Source organism: Xenopus laevis, chromosome 8L (genome assembly GCF_017654675.1).
Source record: "Xenopus laevis strain J_2021 chromosome 8L, Xenopus_laevis_v10.1, whole genome shotgun sequence".
Taxonomy (NCBI): Eukaryota; Metazoa; Chordata; class Amphibia; order Anura; family Pipidae; genus Xenopus; species Xenopus laevis.
The window spans coordinates 117106761-117122162 of NC_054385.1; positions in this window are offsets into that span (position 1 = coordinate 117106761).

Here is a 15402-nt window from a genome sequence, read left to right on the forward strand (position 1 = left end):
CTTTTGGCCGAACCGAATCTGAATTTTAATTTGCATTAGAGGCTGGGAGGGAAATCGTGTGACTTTTTGTCGCAAAACAAGGAATTAAAGATGTTCTCCCCTTCGCACCCCTAATTTGCATATGCAAATTTAGATTCGGATTTTGTTCAGTATTCAGCCGAATCTTCCGCAAAGGATTCTGAGGATTTGGGGGTTCAGCCCTATTTTCAAATGATCGTTACTCCGCAAATTCACCAAATTGCGAACCTTCCAATATGTTACCCATTCGCTTCCTTGGACATTTTTAATAATAAGTGCCCACTTCAAGCAATTTCCCCAACATCTCTAATAAAGACATTTATATATGACCGATATTCACTCCAGACATGTCAACTGTTCCATTCAGGAACTATACATTATTATTTATTTTATTTTTTTTAAAACGACCAATTGAAAAGTTGTCAATATAGGTCATTCTATAATATGACTCCATGGTACTAAAATGATCTAATACACATCAGTATTGTAGATTATAATAAATATTTGAGACAAAACCTTGGTGTTGGTGCATATGTCATGCTGCTTGTCAAACCAGTGACGACCCTCGGACATTAAAGGGTATGTATACCCAAAAAGAAATGAAAAAACATTGTCTAGTATGTATTCATTAAAAATGGAAATTGGTTTTAAAGCTATCCGTAAATATAATTACTATTACAAGCGGTAGGAGTCATTTACAGAGCAGAGAACAATGTGCAAAAAGGTCACCAGCCGCCATTTTTGACTAATCCCGTCATTCATAGGTATCCCTCCACAATAAGGCTTGCACTCTTGCACCCCATAGCGCTCTAGCACTTGCACCCCAGGGTAATGTATCTTTTAGCTGCTGTTTCTGACTCTCAAAACAAATGTGTGGAAAGTCAGACCTCCTACAGCCAAGACGGCATTTCCCACAAGGCCTTGCATGCTTCTGCACAGGTCTGTTAATCAGCTGACTTCATTGTTTCAGTTGTCAGAACCAGCAGTGCAAGGGACCAACAGATACCACTTTTAATAGCAATTACATTTGTAAATGACTTTAAAACCACTGAAATTGTGTGATCAATGGATATTAAAAAATAGTTGTTTAAAGTGCACCTGCCACCCAGACATAAAAAGTTGTAAATTAAAAGGTCTTTTCCAATTAAACATCAAATCCAAATTAGTTTTTTTATTAAAGCATTCATAGCTGTTGTAAGCTCATTTAAAAATATCAGCTGTCAATCAAATATTGTCTGCCCCTCCTCTATGCCTTAGGCATAGAGGCGGGGCCGACAATTGCTTTCACTTTCCATTCAGCACTTCCTAGAAGTCACTGCTCTCCCCACATTCCCCCGTTATCTTCACCATTTAATTATGTAACCAGGGGATGGACATCAGGTCCCCCATTCTGGTGCACAAACAAGATTCTGAGATGATACAAGGCTTGTCTTAATAACAGTGTCCACAAAATGGCTCCTGCCTGCTTGTTATAATTATGAATTCCCAGACTGATGGAAACAAGATTCAAATAATTTATATAGTGTAATTAAAGTTCATTTTGCTTGACTAATGTGATAAAATAGGATTTTTTTTAAAAAAATGTGGGTGACGGGTTCCCTTTAAAATTATATTTTATTTTCAGGTTGCACATCATGAAGAACTGTTATCATACAAGTGTTCAGTATAGAGTATAAAAGCCCAGAAGGTACTTGGGGGTGAGGGGATCCCAGAATGGGAATTTGTAGGGCAGGGAAATATTATTTAGACATTGTCCACAAAGACAAGCGTCAGTAGTGAAGGTCAGGGTTACATGTGAGCATTATGTGCTCTACTGCTGTGACCTTCTCCAAGACGCTTCTCCTGCCTTAAGGGACAGATAATGTAGAGATACAGAAAATTCCCCCAAAGGGCTGCTGTAAATCCAGAGGAAAATGCTAACAGAATACTGAATGATTTCAATGGTCAGAGAATGAAGTCACATTTGAAGGTTGTCTGGGGCCCACCCTCCAGTGCCAGTGGGAAGGACACAAACCGGGAGCCAGTGCATGAGGAAGAAGGAGAAGAAGATAGTTATTGGGCCCTACTGCAAGTTTGGAAACCCTTAAACCTCAAAGGGATACTGTCATGGGAAAAATGCTGCTCTAGCAGACTTTCGGCACTGAAATCAGACAGAAAAAAGATTTTTTTATATTTAATTTTGAAATCTGACATGTGGCTAGACATTTTGTCAGTTTCCCGGCTCAGTCACTGACCCCATTTAAAAACAAATACTCTGTAAAGCTACACATTTATAATTATTGCTACTTTTTTCTACTAGTCTTTTCATTCAGGTCCTGTCCTATTCATATTCCAGTCGCTGATTCAAATCAATACATGGTTGCTAGGGTAATTTGGACCCTAGCAACCACATTGCTGAAATTGCAAACTGCAGAGCTGCTGTATAAAAAGCTAAATAACTCAAAAAAACACAAGTAATATGGTTTAATTCACCACGTCATTACCCACTATATAACATATCAGTGCTAATATGTTATAATGTGTTATGGGTCTTAATAAACAATGGGAGATAAACTGCTTTATTTGGTAACAATACTAAAATCCAAAATCAATTGTTATTATGATTAACAATTTTGAAATACAGATAATGGTTTCTGATGGGGTTTAACTGCTTTCCGTCCTTTTTTCCCCTTTAATAATTCTAGGGGGGGGTGCTTGAGTACAAGTGTTTCTTGCTTTTGATTGGACAGAGATTGTCATGTGATTTTATCATTGTGTATTTAAATGTTTTTTGAATTGGACATCATTTAGCCTATGATTAAAGGGCATGTAAAGGCAAAAAAATAAAATGCCATTTTTACTTTCTATAATGAAAAAGAAACCTATCTCCAATATACTTTTATTAAAAAATACTGTATGTACTGTTTTTACAAGAAACCTGACTGTATGCAGTAAAAATTCTCCCTTCATTTACTGCTGTGGATAGGAATTGTCAGATGGTCCCTAACTGCTCTGCAGGGAAACAATCATACTTACGAACAGCAGGGGGAGCCCCTGCCTTACTTCCCAGCCATGCAGAACTAAAGCTTCTCCTGTTTTTATCATTTATGACGATCCCGGAGCAGCCCAGACCACACTGAGCATGTGCACAGTCTTGTCTTGCAGAGATGTTTAACAAAGTTACAAGATGACAGCCCCCTGTGGCCAACTTTGAAAGCATAAATTATTTGTTTGATTAGGCTTGTGGTGCAGTAAGTTCATGTTTATGTTTAGTATACAAAATACAGCATTTCTAGCCTTATTCTATTTTAGACTTTCCTTGTCCTTTAAGGACTAGTTGATTCTGAAACACGTCAGGCAGTCATAGTCTTATGTAAATTTTCCTAATAGTCAACAATAAAGGAGAAATGTTTTTAATGGAGGTGCGGTCTACATTTTTCTGATTTTAATGTGTTATAAGCACCACATTGCCAGACATGCACAAACAAATCATTTTTGCAGTTGGTCATTTTTTTTTTTATTTTTTTTTTTAAAAACAGGTACAGAAAATCAAAATAATGGACTGTGCCAAGAAATTACAGACAGCCTAAGTACTAATGCCTTTCCATCCTTTGCACCTATCACATTGTAAATTTCCATGGATCCAGAATGAACTATTTTATCCTCTGGAGTCACTGTCTATCTCTAGGGTAACAGTCTGAGTGATTATACACTGCAATACATTTCATGCTTGGCCTGCATTCTCCATCCATTCCCTGCATGCAGGTGTGAGAGCCTCACAGTGCCGGTGCCAATGAACCTGTACAGTCTGTATCTCTGGGGAGAGAGCTTAGTAAGGCTGAATATCTATTCATGCAGAGACAATATAAATACATTAGGTACTCTGGGGTCTATCTAGAACATTCTTTCCATACAGGGGTCACCTTGTTTATCTCACAGTCTAGAAATGTAGCGGTTAAGGTACAGAAAGAACCCACCCTTTATATAAGAATGCATCTGAAAATATATAGGATATATCAGAACAGAAGTTCCAAAACATTTGAAGTGTAACAACCCATATTATGGCTCTTTTCTGACCATCAAAATGTCAGGACATTGGAAGAAAACCTGGTGAGCCCCACTGCTCAAGGCCCACTAGCTGCCCAGGATGGGGGGATCAGGTTTGGGGCTCAAGTTTTTGGAGGAGTGTGGTATGGTGGGTACACAGGGGAGACGACTTCTTGATGGGGGTGGGGTTCCTCTGCCTCTGGGGTGGCATGTCTCATTACTCCACCCTGTGCTAATGCATATTAAACTGAACATTTAACATCACAGGAATGGATGGAACAACATTACATGCCTCCCCAACTTTCAGAAACAACAAAATAAACTGCAACAAGCTAGATGCAAGTGCTCAACGCAAAATATTTTTGAAAAGTCAGTATCAAGAGCTTTACTGAAAAACAAAGTCTTTGAGGTGATCTGTCAGTCTTTGATTTGTTCTATGTGGATAGCGCTGAGCTGTCAGGCTGTGGATCCACTGGTACAGTTGGTGCTTGAGTTGTTGTAGGTACTCCAGAAGACATATCCCCAGTGTGTTTGAAGTTGAACTGGTGTTCATTTCTTAAGCCTTTTCGCCTGTTCCACCAGTGTGGCCTTGAAGTTTCTTGAAGTGGGATATATTTCTAGTTACTTGTTGTCCATTACGCTGAGCGGTGACCATGGTACCCTTGACTTGGGTAACTTGATAGGGTTCATGATGATATAGTGAGGATAACTTGCTGCAGGTCTCACTCTTTTGACAAGAACCCAGTCACCAACCTCCATTGTTATTATTTTTCTGTGACGGCCACCCTGATTAGTCCTGTCCTTTGCAGCAGAATCATTATGTGTAATGGGTGTACTGGCTGACGTTAGAGGGAGATTTGGCAGTTTGATACGCAACGGTCTATTAAAAAGTGCCGTTGCTGGTGGTGTGCCAGTAGAAGAATGAGGTGTTGCTCTGTACTGTCGGAGGAATTTGCATAATTTTTGTTGAAAGTCCTTATGTTCTATGGTAGCAATCCTGAGAGTTTTGTTGATGGATTGCATGAATGGATTGTATGAATGGATTGTTGATGGATTGCATGAACCGTTCAACCTCATAATTGGTCATTAAAGAGTAATTTTCCTGTGGGTAAAGCCTAGGTAGGTGGCGAAAGACTTAAAGTCTGTACTACTGAAAGGAGGGCCATTGACAGTTTCTGGTATACCATATTCAGAAAAGATCTTGTCTAATTTGGGTATGACAGCTCTAGCTGAGGTTGCTGAGACAGTTTCAACTACAGGAAATCTGGAAAAATCATCCATGACGACTAGAAAGGTAAGAATGGTCTGGCAGGGAGCAGAAGTCAACACTAACTGCAGTCCAAGGACTATCGGGTAGGGGTGTCATTTGCAAGGGTGCACGCTTGTACTTAGGTGTTGTTGCCTGGCAAGGTATACAAGACTGGATATGTGCCTCCACTTTTGCATCAATTTCTGGAAATCATGGAGCTGTTTCGTTTTCACCATGCCTTGATGAGCCTCATGAGCAAGATCAACTACTGTGTCCTGCAACTTTACAGGGATGACAAGGCGATTGTCACGCAGGAGTAGATTGGAGTCAGATATGGAAAGTGAGTGTCGGGCATTGAAGAAAGCTTGCAGGTATGCAGTTTGTTCTGGCCATTAGAGACGAGCCTCATCATTGAAAGAACTCCAATTTTTGGACCTAATGGTTTCCATGACTAACTGGAGGTGAGGATCAGCATCTACTGCTCGCTGGATTTCAACAATTGTCATTGGTTTGGGCACAGCATGCGCCACTACAAAATTCACATGTTCCTCTGCTAGGATGGTTGCTGGAGTGTTGTCCTTTGCAGACTGTAGAGGTGGATGTCTGGAAAAATAGTCGGCAGGAAGCAAGCGTTCTATTCGCGGGGGAGGTTTGGATGAATGTTTGTTGAAGAGTGGAATCAGTGGCTTGTGGTCACTTACCACAGTAAATTTGTGACCAAAAAGGTAAAGGTGAAAATGCAGACACCCCCAAACAACTGCAAGAGCTTCCCTTTCTGTCTGTGAATAGCATTGCTCTGTCTCTCTTAGTGCCATGCTTGCATAAGAAATTGTGTACACTTGGGCAGTTTTAGAGATTTGAGTAAGGATTGAACCCAGGCCCACTGGACTGGCATCTACTACAAGCTCTGTAGATTTCAGTGGATCAAAATATAGTGTCACTAGTTAGGTTGGATTTTAGTGCATCAAAGGGAATTTTGATGCTCAGTGGTCCATCACCATGGAACATCTTTTTTGGTAAGCTGTCGCAAAGGTTCTGACACAGTAGCAAGATCAAGTGTGAAACGGCCATAATATGTTACAAGGCCAAGAAAACCGCGGACCTCAGTAATATTCTGGGGCTGACTGGCTGATTTTATGGCGTCTACTTTCTGAGGGTCGGCTGATATTCCATTTTCAGAAAAAATGTAGCCAAAGAAAGTCAGAGATTTCTGATTTTACTGACATTTTGAAGCATGTAATGTCAGGTTGTAGTCTTGTAATCTTTGAAATACTTGTTCCAGTCACCCATCATGTTCTTGTTGGGAGGTGCCATATAAAAGGATGTCATCACTTACATTGAGGACACCAGCTTGTCAGGGAGCCGGGAGCTCCTTCCAGGGAGGTAGTCAGGATCAAGGCGGAAGCCCTCTTGAGGGATCAAAGTCGCGGTGTCCAAAGGGTGAATCAAACGGATAATCAAAGTTCAGGCAAGAGTTCAAGGGCAGGCAGATTAGAAGCAAGATCCAAAGTCCAGGCAAAAGGTCAGGATAACAAACAGGAACAAGATTCAGTAATAAACTGCTCACAGGGAACCCAGGATAAACACATGAAATGTATCCTATACTTGGGCGCCATTCTGGCGTCTTGGATGCGCTTTTATGTTTGAATTTGGCGCCATAGTGACGTCATTGGCGTCCCTACGCCGGTGTGTTTGCGCATGCGTTGCAGCATTGTGGCGCTGGCGTCCCAGCGCCCACGTGGGCCGACTGGGCACCCCATTTTGGATTCATAATGTCAAATGTTTGCAGTTGCCGTAACTCTTTCTCCACCAGCTTGCGAACATGAAAGGGAATGTGTCTGTGAGGCTAAACTGAAGGTGGTATTGACTGATCAATATGAAGTTTAACTGAGAATAAGTATGTGCTGCCTGCATGTTCAGCTCCCACTGGTGTCACTGTGCTTACTCTCTTTTCTGGAGATGCTTTAGCAGGTACAGGAAACTGTTTTTTTGGAGCTGATCTCCATACCTTTGCAAAATGATTATGTTGTCCACAGTTATGGCAGTTATAACCCTTTTGCTGGATAGTTTTCCTGGTGGGGATAAGGTCCACCGCAATTATAGCAGGTTGTAGCAGATTTATGGGCTTGATGTTGTTTTGGTGTGATATTAGCTAAAGAGAATGACTGGTCTAGAATACTTTCATTTAGCTCAATCATTTTAGATTGATTCTCTGCAGCATCGTTAATGCGGGCAGTCTCTAGTAATTTGGATAAAGTCATAGTGGGGTCTGTGAGTGCCTGTCGTCTCAGTTTAGTTGATGTGCACCCCTGTATAAGCTGCATGTGAATTTCCTTGACCACATCTGCAAATTCACATGAGACAGCAAGATGTCATAATCTCACATGATACTCATCAGTGCTTTCATTTGGTGACTGTTTTGAAAACTTGAAAGTCTCAAAAACTGTATTTTTATGCAGAGAAAAGTAGTTTATTAGGGCTGTTTTGCATAAATCATAGTCACTGTCACCTCCTGTGCCTGGCAAAGTTATAAAGATATCATATACCTGCTCCCCTGCATAATGTAATAACATGGCTTTCTTTCTGGCACTGTCAGTAATGTTCATGGCTTGGAGAAATATTTCAAAGCGCTTTAGCCACTTATTCCAGAGTGTTCCTAGATTTGTTTGTGACTGGCGCACATCAAAACAGGGAAAGTTAGGCAGGCTGGCCATGCTGTGTGCTGGAATGCTGATAGTACTGTGGATTGTGAGTTGTTTTACTGTGATACTTGCAAATGATACGAATCCTCGTCGCCAGTTGTGATATCCCAATGCTTGTGGAACTGGAAGAATGAACACAGAGATGCCAGACTGCAGGATAGCAGTCAGCTTTATTCCTGGCTGCTCTCTCCACACTGTTGGTGAAGCAGTAGGGTTGCCATCTGTCCAGTTTTGACCTGCACAGCCTGGTCTTCAGAAGGCCTATCCGGGTAAAAACTGCTTGCCCAGTTTTTCAAATTAAGACAACCAGGCAGGATTCTCCTAAACCAGGGATCCCCAAACTTTTGAACCTGTGAGCAATATTCAGAAGTAAAAGGAGTTGGGGAGCAATGCTAGCATGAAGAATGTTCTTGGGGTGCCAAATAAGGGCTGTTATTAGCCATGTAGTAGCCCCTATGTGGACTGTCAACCTACATTGAGGCTCTGTTTGGCAGTGCACCTGATTTTTATACAACCAAAACTTGCCTCCAAGTCTGGAATTCAAAAATAAGCTCCTGCTTTGAGGCCAATGGGAGCAACATCCAAGGGGTTGGAGAGCAACATGTTGCTCACGAGCTGCTGGTTGGGGAGCACTGTCCTAGACTGACGAGGTGATCAGCCAATAGTTGATCACCACATAATAACCCTGCCCTGTGTCATTACTGGTCCACCCTGATGTCACCACTCTGCCCTGTGATGTTGTCGCCAGCCCTCCTGTCCATAAAGAGTGAAAGGAATATTGGGGCCCCAGGTGGGTTGTAGGGAGGTGCACCCAACCATAGTTAAACCACTGCCATGCAGGGGAAAGTGGTTTGTGATGGGGTGGTGGGTCTCTGTGGCTGGAGTGGCAAGCCCTTGAGATGGTAGATCAGACACCCAAGTTTGACAATGGAAAGGGGGAATATGAGATGGAATTTCTGCAGTGGTGGGAGGTAAGTACATGTCCTTGGTTGCCTTGTTGATGCTACCCGAGTTGTAAAAGTGCTACAGAAGAGTTGGCCAAAATCAGCAATCAACATCAGCCAATGAGAACCAGTCTAACTGCACCAGACCAGCAAATGCCAACTGCTGACTGACTGCTATGGGTTAGTGGGACAAGGCAAATAGGGTAAGTTCAAGAATCAATTGATGGGAATCTCTTTAAAGGTGGTGTTAGGTACTCAGTGAAATGATAGGATGGAAGGAGGGACTCTGGGAGAGGCATTTTTATTCCAGCTGTAGGAGCTGGTTGTCCTTCTTTGGTGCCAATTGTTTTTTGCCAATTGGTTTTTTTTTTGTTAAATTGAGTTTTCAGACTTTAATCTCAGAATCTTTCCTAGCGTCTGCCGTTGCCCGCTTTTTGGCTGCCACGCTGTGAGCAAATTATTGTAGATGATGCAGGCATTAATAATTAATTGCGGCCTCCCATCTTCTCCCACCTCTCCTTCATTATAAATGCTTTAATGACAGTTTAAGAAAATACAATTAGATTTTCCCTGGTTGCGCTTGTTCTTTCCTATCTAAGTGCTTAACCCTCCAGTCTGAACTACTGTGCAAATAGTCCGGAAAGCAAGCTGTTTCTAATGCCGAGAAGCACCCCTGGGATTTGGGGGATACCTCAGCACGGAGCCAGGGGGCATGGGACTATGTACACTGAATAAATAGATTTATTATTTACCAGTTTCATCTCAATGTACATCATGAAAATGAATACAGCGGAGTCCAGACTTTCCTTATTCTGCAAAATAAGCCGACTAGCTTCTAGTTGTTGTTGATGTACCACCTAGGATGCTGGGATTTGGATTTCTTAAAGAGCAGGGAAAAATAATCTAGGGAATAAAATATGATTTGCAGTGCCTGAATTCTGTTAAAGGGAAATGCACTATAAAAAACTAATTAACTAGTGATGGGTGATGGGCGAATTTATTCGTGAGGCGCGAATTTGCGGCAAATTTGTGTGATTCGCCGCCAGCGAATAAATTCGCGAAACGCCCGAAAAAAATCGCCGGCGTTGAAAAAAAACGAGACGCCAGTGCCGTTTCGCTAATTTCGCAAATTCGCCCATCACTATAATTAACACCTTGATGGAAACTAGACACAAGCACTGCCACATCCTACTGAAAATCCATTTCTCAAAAGAGCAAACCGATTTTTTTATATTCAATTTTGAAATTTGACATGAGGCTGGACATGTTGTCAATTTCCCAGCTGCCCCAAGTCATGTGACTTGTGCTCTGATAAACTTCAATCACTCTTTAGGGCTGGGACACACTGGGCGATTTGGGGAGATTTAGTCGCCTGGCGACTAATCGCCGCGACTTTCCGCGACTTTTCTCCCCGAATGCCTCCCCTCGCTCTGCGCCTGGCTAAAATGAAAAATCACACGCGGCGATTCGTTTTCCGAAGTCGCCCGAAGTTTCCTCGTGAGGCAACTTCGGGCGACTTCGGAAAACGAATCGCCGCGTGTGATTAGGGCAGGCGATTTTTCATTTTAGCCAGGCGCAGAGCGAGGGGAGGCATTCGGGGAGAAAAGTCACTGCGATTAGTCGCCAGGCGACTAAATCTCCCCAAATCGCCCAGTGTGTCCCAGCCCTTACTGCTGTACTGCAAGTATTCCCCCCCCAGCAGCCAAACAAAAGAACAATGGGAAGGTAACCAGATAACAGCTCCCTAACACAAGATAACAGCTGCCTGGTAGATCTAAGAACAGCACTCAATAGCAAAAACACATGTCGCACTGAGAAACATTCAGTTACATAAGAAGGAAAAACAGCAGCCTGCCAGAAAGCATTTCTCTACTAAAGTGCAGGCACAAGTCACATGACCAGGGGCAGCTGGGAAATTGACAAAATGTCTAGCCCCATGTCAAAAAAATCTGTTTGCTCTTTTGAGAAATGGATTTCAGTGCAGAATTCTGCTGGAGCAGCACTATTAACTGATTCATTTTGGAAAAATGACAGTATCCCTTTAACAGCTGGGAATGGCAATTATCTGGCAACCCAACAAATGTTCCACATGGGGTGCTGCCTCCTTAATCTGCTGGTCCCAAGCAGGCGGAGGAAAGGCATTGCATGTAGCCATGTAGTGTGAGTAACTACAAAGCAGTACCCCATGTATAAAGTGCTACCAATTATTTAAAGACAATGCACTTTATTAACGATTCCATATCAACTATTCCTCCGTTAGGGAATTGTACTAGAATAAAAGTATATAAGGCATAACCATGGTCTAAACATCCATATAAACCAATCAGCAGGTACTGTTGCATATCCTGGTCACCTGTTTAAAGGAAACTCTCTGATTGGTTGGCGTGGGTTTGTACACCTTTTGCAAGCATTTTGGCTTTCATTACATTATCCCCAATCCTCCATCTGCAGATCTTCGAAAAAATATGTTTATTGTGTATAAACATATTTAGCAGCATTTGGCCTTGAGGGAAACTTGGCCTTTAAATTGTCTTAGCAGACCCCCATCATTTGGAAGTAGAGCTTATCAGGTTTGTTATATAGCCCTGGGTTTATAGTTAGCTAATCACACAGAGATCAGTGGGCTTATACGCTTTGCATTGAATGGCTAATGATTCCTTTATGCAGAGAAGTGTTGGAAACATTATGTTTTCTTGTACGGCAGCTCCCCAAATTGCTGCACATATTGCTGCCCTCCCTGTGGTGTAGATTTAGCTCTCCGGTCTCTTTCTCCCCCTCCTCCCTTTACTGGCACAGTCCACTAATTCAGTGAATCCCCTTCCAGCCAACTGTGTGCTGATCCAATCATCCAGCCTGAAATTTCATTAGCCCTTATCAGACTGACAGCCTTCCTCACGTTCTGTACAGACAGAGAGACGGAGACGTACTGAGCCCCATGTTCCCAGCAGCAGCACATACACATACATACATAGATATACACATAGAGGGACTCACACTGCAGATGTAACACACACACCCCATAATCTGTTATTAGCAGGTACAGCCCCTTCAATTTATTTGCTTTTCCCACTACATTGCCATGACTGCTTTGCTTTAAAAGAAGCTCATTAAGGGAGAGCTGGTATTAGGTGGTGAAAACTGTTGGCAGGGGAAATTCAAACCTTCTATATATAGGTTATTTATGTGTATATACTGTATATACCAAGCTTGATACAGGTCTGTGATGTAAGTCCGAAAGGCTTATCACTTTAATAAATTAATTTTATTATGTTGCTAAAATCCTAGGAGTGCTGGACCTTTCCTTCAGTTTCTATTGGACTACAACTCGGCACCCAGTTGGTTAAAATATTTGTTGAGTGCCTTCTCTTCAGTGGTATATATATATTTATATATATAGAGAGAGAGAGAGAGAGAGAGAGAGAGAGAGAGAGAGAGAGAGAGAGAGAGAGATGATTAATAGATAGAGAGATAGTAGGGAGAGATGGTGCCTATAGTAACAGTGGGATAATAGTCTCTGGGAAGGGAGTGTGACTGTGGGATAGCAGGTATAGTAGGGAGAGATGGTGCCTATAGTAACAGTGGGATAAGGGTCTCTGGGAAGGGAGTGTGACTGTGGGATAGCAGGTACAGTAGGGAGAGATGGTGTCTATAGTAACAGTGGGATAATAGTCTCTGGGAAGGGAGTGTGACTGTGGGATAGCAGGTATAGTAGGGAGAGATGGTGCCTATAGTAACAGTGGGATAAGGGTCTCTGGGAAGGGAGTGTGACTGTGGGATAGCAGGTATAGTAGGGAGAGATGGTGCCTATAGTAACAGTGGGATAATAGTCTCTGGGAAGGGAGTGTGACTGTGGGATAGCAGGTATAGTAGGGAGAGATGGTGCCTATAGTAACAGTGGATAATAGTCTCTGGGAAGGGAGTGTGACTGTGGGATAGCAGGTATAGTAGGTAGAGATGGTGCCTATAGTAACAGTGGATAATAGTCTCTGGGAAGGGACTGTGGCTGTGGGATAGCAGGTATAGTAGGGAGAGATGGTGCCTATAGTAACAGTGGATAATAGTCTCTGGGAAGGGAGTGTGACTGTGGGATAGCAGGTATAGTAGGTAGAGATGGTGCCTATAGTAACAGTGGATAATAGTCTCTGGGAAGGGACTGTGGCTGTGGGATAGCAGGTATAGTAGGGAGAGATGGTGCCTATAGTAACAGTGGATAATAGTCTCTGGGAAGGGAGTGTGACTGTGGGATAGCAGGTATGGTAGCGAGAGATGGTGCCTATAGTAACATAGTAACATAGTAACATAGTTAGTAAGGTTGAAAAAAGACACATGTCCATCGAGTTCAACCTTTTTTTTTTTTTATTAACTACCTATCTGCCAGTTGATCCAGAGGAAGGCAAAAAACCCATCTGAAGCCTCTCCAATTTGCCTTAGAGGGGGAAAAATTCCTTCCTGACTCCAAAATGGCAATCGGACTAGTCCCTGGATCAACTTGGACTATGAGCTATTTCCCATAACCCTGTATTCCCTCACTTGCTAAAAAGCCATCCAACCCCTTCTTAAAGCTATCTAATGTATCAGCCTGTACAACTGATTCAGGGAGAGAATTCCACATCTTCACAGCTCTCACTGTAAAAAACCCCTTCCGAATATTTAGGTGGAACCTCTTTTCTTCTAATCGGAATGAGTGACCTTGTGTCAGCTGGAAAGACCTACTGGTAAATAAAGCATTAGAGAGATTGTTATATGATCCCCTTATATATTTATACATAGTCATCATATCACCCCTTAAGCGCCTCTTCTCCAGCGTGAACATCCCCAATTTGGCCAGTCTTTCCTCATAGCTAAGATTTTCAATACCTTTTACCAGCTTAGTTGCCCCTTCTCTGTACCCTCTCTAATACAATAATGTCCTGTTTGAGTGATGGAGACCAAAACTGTACGGCATATTCTAGATGGGGCCTTACAAGTGCTCTATACAGTGGAAGAATGACCCCCACCTCCCTTGACTCTATGCCCCTTTTAATACAGCTCAAGACCTTATTTGCCCTTGATGCTGCTGACTGGCATTGTTTGCTACAGCCAAGTTTATCATCTACAAGGACTCCAAGGTCCTTTTCCATAATGGATTTGCCTAGTGCAGTCCCATTAAGGGTATAAGTGGCTTGGATATTTTTACATCCCAGGTGCATGACTTTACATTTATCAACATTGAATCTCATTTGCCACTTAGCTGCCCAGATTGCCAGTTTGTCAAGATCCTGTTGCAAGGATGCCACATCCTGGATGGAATTAATTGGGCTGGATAATTTTGTGTCATCTGCAAACACTGATACATTACTTACAACACCCTCCCCTAAGTCATTAATGAACAAGTTAAATAAAAGTGGACCCAATACTGAGCCCTGGGGGACCCCACTAAGAACCTTACTCCAAGTAGAGAATGTCCCATTAACAACCACCCTCTGTACCCGATCCTGTAGCCAGTTTCGTATCCATGTGCAAACGACTTCATTAAGCCCAACAGACCTTAGTTTAGAAAGCAGTCGTTTGTGGGGCACAGTATCAAAAGCTTTGGCAAAATCCAAATAGATCACATCTACTGCCCCCCCACTATCCAGAATCTTACTTACCACATCATAAAATGCAGATTCGTCTGACAAATTCATCTGACATGACCTATCCTTCATAAAGCCATGCTGATTGTTGCTCATAATGCCATTCATTAGGACAAAATTTTGAATGTGATCCCTTAACAAGCCTTCAAATAATTTGCCCACCACAGATGTCAAGCTTACTGGCCTATAATTGCCAGGCTGAGATCGTAATCCCTTTTTAAATATTGGAATAACATCAGCTTTTCTCCAATCCATAGGCACCATACCAGATGACAGTGAATCTGAGAAAATCAGAAATAAGTGGATAATAGTCTCTGGGAAGGGAGTGTGACTGTGGGATAGCAGGTATAGTAGGGAGGGATGTTGCCTATAGTAACAGTGGATAATAGTCTCTGGGAAGGGAGTGTGACTGTGGGATAGCAGGTATAGTAGGGAGAGATGGTGTCTATAGTAACAGTGGGATAATAGTCTCTGGGAAGGGAGTGTGACTGTGGGATAGCAGGTATAGTAGGGAGAGATGGTGCCTATAGTAACAGTGGATAATAGTCTCTGGGAAGGGAGTGTGACTGTGGGATAGCAGGTATAGTAGGGAGAGATGGTGCCTATAGTAACAGTGGGATAATAGTCTCTGGGAAGGGAGTGTGACTGTGGGATAGCAGGTATAGTAGGGAGAGATGGTGTCTATAGTAACAGTGGATAATAGTCTCTGGGAAGGAAGTGTGACTGTGAGATAGCAGGTATAGTAGGGAGAGATGGTGCCTATAGTAACAGTGGGATAATAGTCTCTGGGAAGGGAGTGTGACTGTGGGATAGCAGGTATAGTAGGGAGAGATGGTGCCTATAGTAAC